Raw genomic sequence first — 9,845 nt, forward strand, 5'->3', positions numbered from 1 at the left:
TACAATAAGGTTTTTCACACGGGTATATCTTTATGATGAGTTCAATATTGATTTCCTTATATTAATAATAATAATAATACATTATTAAAAAATATATGTATATATATATATTAAGAAAAAAGGTTGTCAGAATCTTGGAAAAAAAATCATTTTAGTTCATCATCATCAGCGTCCTCAACGCTTCTCGAACTTGTCAAATAGAATTTTGTGAATGTACAAACAGCTTGTTCATATATATAAAACAGATGCTCCCCGGGGTTTCTGTCTAGAAGGGGCGAACATTGTTTCTGCCCCACCCCGGGCGAAGTTCCATGATAATGGAGACAGATAGATAGAAATATAGGTAGGTAGGTAGGTAGGTAGGTAGGTAGGTAGGTAGGTAGGTAGGTAGGTAGGTAGTAAGTAGATAGATAAATATATATATATATATATATAGATAGATAGATAGACAGAGGAACAAGCTGTTTGTACATTCACAAAATTTTAATTGACAAGTTCGGGAAGCGGATGAGCGCGCTGATTATAATGAAGTAAAAAGATTCATATATATATATATATATATATATATATATATATATATATATATATATATATATATATATATATATATATATATATATTGTTATATTTCGGAATGGTCATTTTGCCAGTTTAGCCAATAAAAACACACGCACTATATATTTGGTATTATTTTGCTTCAGTGATATTTATTATTTACATTAATCTTAATCTTATTTCGGTCAGAGTTCTTTCGTCACACTCCTGTGACCGCATCAGTGGTCCTTTGTTTTCTTCTTTCTTATTTATGTGTCTCTCCTTATTGATACAATAGAAATACAAAATGGCTGACGGTTAGTAAGGAGAGACACATAAATAAGAAAGAAGAAAGCAAAGAACCACTGATGCGGTCACAGGAGTGTGACGAAAGAACTTTGGCCGAAATAAGATTAAGATTAATGGTAAAAATAAATAACACTGAAGCAAAATAACACCAAATATATAGTGCGTGTGTTTTTATTGGCTAAACTGGCAAAATGACCATTCCGAAATATAACAATATCTGTTTCAACACACGATTTCACATAAAAAATCTTGCACAACAAATATATATATGTGTATATATATATATATATATATCATAAATGCGAAAAGTAATTTCTGTGCGTTACACTTCAATCCTGTCTTTCACTATTCATTGACACTTCTACTATTTCTCACACTGGAGTGAGAGTAATTGTAGGAATAGAGACGATGAGGGTTGTGGCAAAGACAGAGAGAGAGAGAGAGAGAGAGAGAGAGAAAGAGAGAGAGAATGAGAGATAAAGAAATTTAAGGAGAGTTGATGATGTTTTTATTAAAAGTAGTAGTGTTGATGGTGGCAGTGGGAGTAATAATAGCAGAGAGAGAAAGTGTGGGTGTGTGAGAGAAAGAGGAACTGAACACTGAGCCAACATAATGAAGGAACATGCTGAACACAATTCTTTTACACACACATTTAGCCTTTTTGAGATGGTAATGGGGTGATAGTTATAGTATGACCTGTAGTTATGATAGAGGTGGAGGCAGCGGTGATAGTGGTGGTGGTAGCTGAGGCAATGAGAGTAAGTGGTATGAAAGACAGTGGTGATGGTGGTGGAGGGGAAGGTGGAGTCAAAGGTATTGATGGTGGTAGTGTCATACGCCTGAATGGTGTGTGTGTATGGCAGATACAATGGAGATAGTGGGGGTACTGTTGTTTATCATGAAGCTTTGCAATAAGTTCCAAGTCAGACAAATTATATCATTGTTCTGATGAAAATTGTTCATTGCTTAAAAAATATTGTTCAAGTTAATAAAATTTAATATGTACTCAATGCTTGAAGTGTCATTGCTGGGCCCAAAGCCTAATGAAGAACCCTTCTTTTTTTTGTGTATCGTCTATCTGGATGTTTAGTTGTCCCTTTTTGTATCACCTAGTTGTCCAGATGTTTTGCATTCTTGTCCCATTTTGTATTTTATATATATATACATATACATATATATACATATAGAATATGGTTTCCATGGCTGAGGAGAGGAGAGCACAGCTGTGGTTGGACAGGCGGGACAGGAGGAGGACAACTGCAGCAACACCCCACACGTACCCATCGATGTTCGTGTGCAGCAACTGTACCAAGGACTGCCACTCTAGAATTGGACTGTTCAGTCACAGCAGACGCTGCACATCATCAAAGTAGGCCCCACCCTTGGCGCAACCCATTGTCTATCAAGACAGACGGGGATAAAGAAAAAAAAAAAGAATATGTGTGTATATATATATATATATATATGGAAAAAAAAAGTTAAGGTAGAAAATGCTAAAATAATTTTATAAAAAACATTTCAGTACTGGTTTCAGTAATTGAGACTTTTTCAACTGTAAGTATGGAAAACAATTAAATTTTGGAAAAATTAAATGATAATTATTTAAAAACAATATTTGCATAGAATTCAAATACAAGGGGCATTTTCTCTGTCTCTCTTGTTTACTCTTGTGGGTTCGAGGTCGTTATGAATTCTTGGCAGAGAAGAAGAAAATAATGCGGGAGTGCTATGATAGTAGTATGGTGTTAAATGGTCTAATGCCCTAAAAGTGACTTGTGGATGGTAGTAGTTTTTGAATTCTTGAGATATCTCTTTTGAATGTATTGTTTATAATATTTGCGTAACCCTAAACAGCAGTAGTAGTAATGCACACACACACATACATATATATATATACACATACATACATACTTTCTGAAAACCCCTTGTCATTCGTGTTGAGGAAGTCTGAAGGATATCGCACTGGTTCACAAGGAAACAGAAATACCAAAATTACACACTGTTTCTTTGTAGACGACTTAAAACATTATGCAAAGAATATGCATGTGAGGAAAAAGAGCCTTGACCTAGTTGCAACATTCTCAAAGGATGTAGAGTTGGAGTTTGGTCAGGATAAATGTTGTTATATGGTTGTGAAAAGGGGCAAAATTATAAACCAGACTAATAACATCTCCATCAACGATTTGACTGTTTCCCCCGTATCTGACGAGGAATGTTACACATATCTAGGGGTGGCTGAAAATATGTTTTACAATGGCACTTGCAACAAAACATGTGTCACTAAAGAATATTACAACTGAATAAAGAAAATTTGGACCTCGGAACTCTCTGCATTGGCCCACAATGTGTTTTCAATGCCAGTATTTATACCAACATTTGGGCTGCTTGAGTGGACGCTTGATGAGATCTGAGCCATTGATGTGGAAATCTGAGAAATACTAACAAGCACATATAATTTTCACATAAAAAGTGACGTAGACTGTCTCTACCTAAAACGTAAACAAGGCGGCAAAGGCTTAATGTCAATCCAAAATGCCTTTGAATATCGCATCATATCCCTTTGGCAACATGATTTAACCACCAAGCGTCTAAGTGCATCCCTTGACCAAGTTTGCATACATGAGGCTGATAACATGATAAGACTTGGCAGGCAGCACCTTGAGTAACATTCCTTGTCTGATAACCTAGAATACATACCCATAGAAGTCGCATGACTCTACCGCAACATATTATCAGATGAAAAGATGAGCCTATATGAGCAGAAGACTATGTATGGATATGTTAGTAGAAAGCTGTGCGATGATAGTAACATCAATTACTCTATAATGAAATCCGTCGGAAGGATAATCCTGAAGACAAAGAAATAAAAATCCACAATATGGTAGAAGCCTCTCATAATAAAAAGGAATACTGGTGGAATGTACCAGTAAAGACTTCAATAAAATTTAAGTGCAACAGACCTGATATAAAGATTTGGGATAGAAAAGAGAAACTGTGCCACAGCTGTGGAAATTAGCTGCCCAGCAGATGTTATCATAAAGCTGAAGATCAGTGGAAAAGAGAACACCTATGCTGAACTATCGAGAAATTTGCAGTTACTCTATCCAGATTACAAGTTCAGGTTTATACCTGCAATTATTGGGACTCTAGGATTTGTTACACACTGCCTAAATACCAATCTTGAGAAATTAGGCTTCTCAAAACCAGAAAGGAGAAAACTAATTTTCTGCCTTCAGGTTGTGAGGCCAGCTCTGAGAGTCAAATTCATCTGCATTCAACTCAAAACATGCAACAGTTAAACAAATAGGTTCTCTTTTCCTGGCTGCTTGTTACACATTAATCCATTTTAATTTTAATTCCTGAACTCTTTGACTTCATCAGTTGCTTTTGACCAAATATACTACGGAGTGGAGGGGGATGAAAAAATTCATAAATTGTCGGGGTTTTTTTACTGCAAAGGTGTCTCTCATTGTTTTACAAAGTGCGTAAAAAAAATTGGACAAAATCGGTCAAGAAGTTGGGGAAAAGGAATTCATAAACAGAGAAAATCCAACTTATGTGGATGTGTGCTAAATCATTATATTTTGAAAATTACCCGGCAACGATGGGATACTCAGCTACATACACACACACACACACACATATATATATATATATATACACATATATATACAAACTTTTCCATCCTGGGCAATGTAATCCTAGTTACTACAACATATGTTGGAAAAAACCTTTGCCAATGGATATGTTGATATGTGTGATACACATCTACCTAGTGGTACTGTTCTTTTCTTTTTCATGCTGGTACTCTAGTCCCTATTGTGCATGCTTCGTCAGAAAATGTGTACTCGAAGGCGGTATAGTGAGATCAAAACCAAAATTTTAAGGTTGTGAAGCAAACATCATCATGCCTGCAAACATACCAATCTTTTATTTGTATCTATTTTTTTCCATTGCAGATGAAGGCTTTTCTGATGATTATGTTTATTTTTCTAATTACACCAACTAATGAAGGTTTGTTATTATTTCTCATCTATCTTATCGATATTACTGTGGAACATTTAGGATGAAATTATGAAAGACGGCTTGTTGTAATTACATTATTCACTTCTTACATGTCAGTACACGTATGTGCCTAATGTTCATGAGTTGAGTGTGCTTAAGGGACACCACCCTTGTACACCACTCTATCGTTTACTAAACATAAATGTTGTGTTGCTGTTGACAGTGCTTCCTTCTTTTGCGCAGGGCTCAGATTTAGTTGCAGCAGTGGTGGCCGTTGCTTCTGTACTCCTGTGTATTCGCTCGTCTCTCACTAGACCGACTCTAAAAATGAAGCAACGGGTGAGCTTCTACATAATTAGTTAGCCTGCTAAAAACAGCAGTCAGCACCTCTTCACGAGACTCTATCGTATTGGAGGTGGTCATGGCTGGAATACTTTTGATAATAGGACTACTGGACGAAATCCCTGATAAAGTGATACTACAAAATTTTCAGCAAGAGGACTTTTTAAACTATTGAATGCTCTTTGCAGCACATTTATCGAATTGATTTCAATATTTTATTTACGAACATTTCCAAATGATTCGTTTATTTTAGACTGTTTTCACAAATATTGACTTTAAAGTTTGCCAGTCTTAAAAAAGATTTCAATTCTTATATGATGAAGATCATCATCATCATCATCATCATCATCATTTAGGTAGCATCTACTCCTCATTGCGGGAACCATAACCGTAGCCTCCATGTATGCCATGGAAGCCCCCAGCATGTCGTTCGTCGATGAGGTAGTCTGCAGTAGGCTGTCATAGAATCGGTCTTTCTGTCCATCGGGTAACCCTGGTTGAGGGGCATAGGCCGATATAATGGTTGCTAATCCATGATGAAGCACTAATCTAATCTTAAGTATTCTGTCACATACTCTGATTGCCTCAATTACCTTATCTACCCATTTTTCAGCGATAAGTATACCCACGCCCCCGACCCCGTCAGTGTTCCCAGCCTAGAAAATCTTGTACCTGTGTTCTTTGCCTGTGAGGAACCTAGCAGAACCTCATCTCCACCTCACTACTTGAATGCAGCACATATCAACACACTTCCATTCAAGCAACGCAACAATCTCACCAGACCTACCTTTCAGTGTGCCAACGTTGAGGGTGCCAAACCTGAGGGTGTGGGGGGTATAGGCCCTAGGCACCTTGGGACTGGGGGACAGTAGCTTCATGAACCTGAAAAGAAAACTCGCGTTTAGCAGGATTCATAGACAAACAAAAGACTTAAGTTCAAACCGCGTACACTACACTATCGTATTTTGCAATGTATGATCACTACCTTTTATGGCAGGGGGTGGGGGTGACGTAAGACTTTTGATGTGTACATGGGAGACAACCAAGGATGACAAAATCTGGGACTTCCTGTAAAGGGGGAGAGGGTGGGTACACCGCGAAAACTAGCAGCCATGAAGAGGCGCCTCTCATTTCTTGAAAAAGGAATACTTAGTAGTAGGTATAAGAGACCTAATTGAGAGAGAGATATTTTGCAGATTTAGGGGAGATGCGTGAGCTAAATTTATCTTAGACAATTGAGAGGAACCATAGAATTATATATATATTTAACACGAGACGTGAGGCTGAAATGGACAGAGTCAAACAGAATAGAGATAACTAAAGGTTAATCAATTGCGCAGAAATATTACTAGGTAGGTAACTGGATGAATTTAAAGAATGCTTATCTGTCGGTCATCTTTCCGTTCGTAGTTTACAGCAACAGTTTTATATTTTCTGGCTTAGATGTCGTTCTGCACACACATGTTTCATTGTACTCACTAAATGATGTCTTATTAAAGATATTGTTCTTTGAATTATCATTTCGGGTGAAAAAATATTATCATGATCTTCAAGGTAAAGTCCACCGTGTAAGTAGCACCTAGTATCATCATATTATTTTATCATTTATATCGTCCACCCGCAAATCTCCTCTATATCTATGTCTTCAGACAAGTTTTCTCGATTATCAATGATAGCAAGTTCTTGGAAATAGTTATTCTTTGAATTTGGTGGTACTCAATTTTGAGATACTAGGTTGGAAAGAAAGTCTTGTCACATTTTTATATGACCAAATTATGAATACATTTTCAATACTTACACCAAATTAAGCATTAATTTTTACATTCTGATGTTATTTTTTTCTTTTGCAGAGTTCTTTAGACCATAGTGGTAAAATTTGTATCGATTTTACCCTTTTAAAATGAGTCAGATGTGGTGTACAAGAGAGACGACTGCACTGGTATGGTCATGTGGCGAGAATGGATGTGGATAGCTGTGTGAAAAAGTACCACACCCTAGCAGTTGAGGGAACCTGTGGAAGAGGTAGACCCAGGAAGACCTGAGATGAGGTGGTGAAGCATGACCTTCAAACATTGGGTCTCACCGAGGCAATGATTAGTGACCAGGACCTCTGGAGTTATGCTATGCTTGAGAAGACTCGGCAAGTGCAAGTGAAACCATAACCTTCCCAGCAAGCGCAAGTGAGACTATAACCTTGTGGCCTATGCCAGGGGTGTAACCAGTCCACTTATGCGTGCCTTTCCTTCATTGGACACTAAACTCTGCTTGCAAAGACCTGTTGAGGCAAGTGAAATCGAAATTGAAATCAAACTCGGTGACTGGCATCCGTTGCTAGTGGAGCACTAAGAGTACCATACGAGTGAGATCATTACCAGAGTAACAAGCTAGCCTTCGTGCCAATGGCATGTTAAAAACACCATTCAAGTGTAATCGTTACCTGCGTCGCCTTACTAACACTTGTGCTGGGAGCATGTGAAAAAACATTTGAGCGAGGTCGTTGCCAGTGCCGCCGGACTGGCTCCTGTGCAGGTGGCACATAAAAGGACCATTTGAACATGGCTGTTGCCAGTACCACCTGACTGGCCCTCGTGCAGGTGGCACGTAAAAGCACCCACTACACTCTCGGAGTGGTTGGCGTTAGGAACGGCATCCAGCTGTAGAAACTCTGCCAAATCAGATTGGAGTCTTGTTCGTCAGACCTCAGTCAAATTGCCCAAACCACGCTAGCATGGAAAACGGACGTTAAACGATGATGATGATGATGAACTGTCAGACACTGTATCCTGTATAAATTTAAAAGGAATTCTTCAATAAAAGACGTAACAAGAAATTTTCATTCTGTCTTTGAAAATGAAGTTTTAAATGTCTAAAAATGACAACAATTTTGCTTGGAAAATTTTTTCTTGTAGATTCCTCTCGATCTGAAAATATCGAGATTCTGAAAACCGTAGTGAGGAAACTACAAAACAAGATGCATGAGAATTAGCAAAACAGTTCAATTCGAGTCATATTTTGATTAAAAAACACCTTCATCAACAAGTGTTTAAATTTGGTCAGTGGGCCCCTCAGCATCTGGTTGTTTCTCAGCTGAATCAAGGAGTTGCACTCTGCTCATCATTGAAGAGGAGACTTGCTACTGAAGCTTTCCTGGGTAGAATCATCACAAGTGAGGAAATGTGGGTTCTTTATGATGGTATCCAACGAATACAGCCAATGTAAAAATACATCCCAAGACTAGGGGTACCCTCGAAAGACATAATGCTCTGAATCATCAACTGGAAGCTTTACACAAAATTAGCAGAAAAGGGGCCTATCATTGGTCAGTCATAAAAGGATGTTGCTCTTAAATAATAGTGCAAGACTACATATTTCCATGGTCACCCAGGAAAAGATTACAGCATTAAATATGTAAGTTTTGTCTTGATCCATCAGACTACCATCTTTTCAGATCATTGCAATATTATTTGGAGGGAAAACAGTTTGGTAATCGTGAAGAGATTAAATGTGATACTGATTGTTTTTTTGCTTTGAAACCAGAAGAATTTTACGCCCACCGAATCAACAATCGTCCAAGCATTATTTTATCAATAATAAAGATTATGTAATCAATAAAAACGAGACATATTATCTTCATTATATATATATATATATATCGGTTAAGAAGGTCAATGTCATAATTGTTGATTCAACAAACTGGAGAGATTGTAGATTGCTTTTCAGAGGGTCTATCAACTAATGGATGACTGAAGTTCCTTTCCGTTCAGCTTCCTTCGTTATTCGTATCTATTTACATATCTAGTAGACTCCTTTTCCTGCTCAGAAGTGTAAATCCAATCAATTTATTGTCATCATTTTGTTGTTGAATATATTGAGATGAGATTACAGATATTAAAACAATTACTTCAAGGGAGATTAATCTATCAAAAATATGCTGATATCTCGTTATACATTTAATACATTCAAAAGAGTTTCATTCTTATGACAGCTTACCTCTGCTTGTACAAGTTAAACACCTTGCTTGCTTGATATATATATATATATATATATACACACATGTACATGTGTGGGGCGGGGTGTATGTGTGTGTAGAAAATTTATAAAGATATATAAATATGTATATGCATATGTATCATCATCATCATCATCGTTTAACGTCCGTTTTCCATGGACGGTTTGACCAGGGTCTGGGAAGCCAGGAGGCTGCACCAGGCTCCAGTCTGATATGGCAGTGTTTCTACAGCTAGATGCCGTTCCTAATGTCAACGCGAGTGTAGTGGATGCTTTTTACGTGCCACCAGCGCAGGTGTCAGCGGAGGCTGGCAACGTCCACAATCGGATGGTGCTTTTTACGTGCCACTGGCACAGAAGCCAGTAAAGGCTGTGCTGGCATCGGCCACGTACGGATGGTGCTTTTAACGTGCCACCGGCACAGGTAACACAACTACAATTTCCATTTGATTTTTTTCATGCTGATGTACTTGACTCAAGCACAGCAGGCCGTCCTGTGATCCAAACCACTTTAGATGGGCTGGGGCTTCTATGTGAAGCTGGTGCAGGAAACAGCTATGAGCTCACATTATTTGTCGGGTCTTCGCAGTCACAGCATATCTCCAGAGGTCTTGGTCTTTCGTCATTGCCTCTGTTAGAGGTCATGC

The sequence above is a fragment of the Octopus sinensis genome, linkage group LG23 (assembly GCF_006345805.1).
Source record: "Octopus sinensis linkage group LG23, ASM634580v1, whole genome shotgun sequence".
NCBI lineage: Eukaryota > Metazoa > Mollusca > Cephalopoda > Octopoda > Octopodidae > Octopus > Octopus sinensis.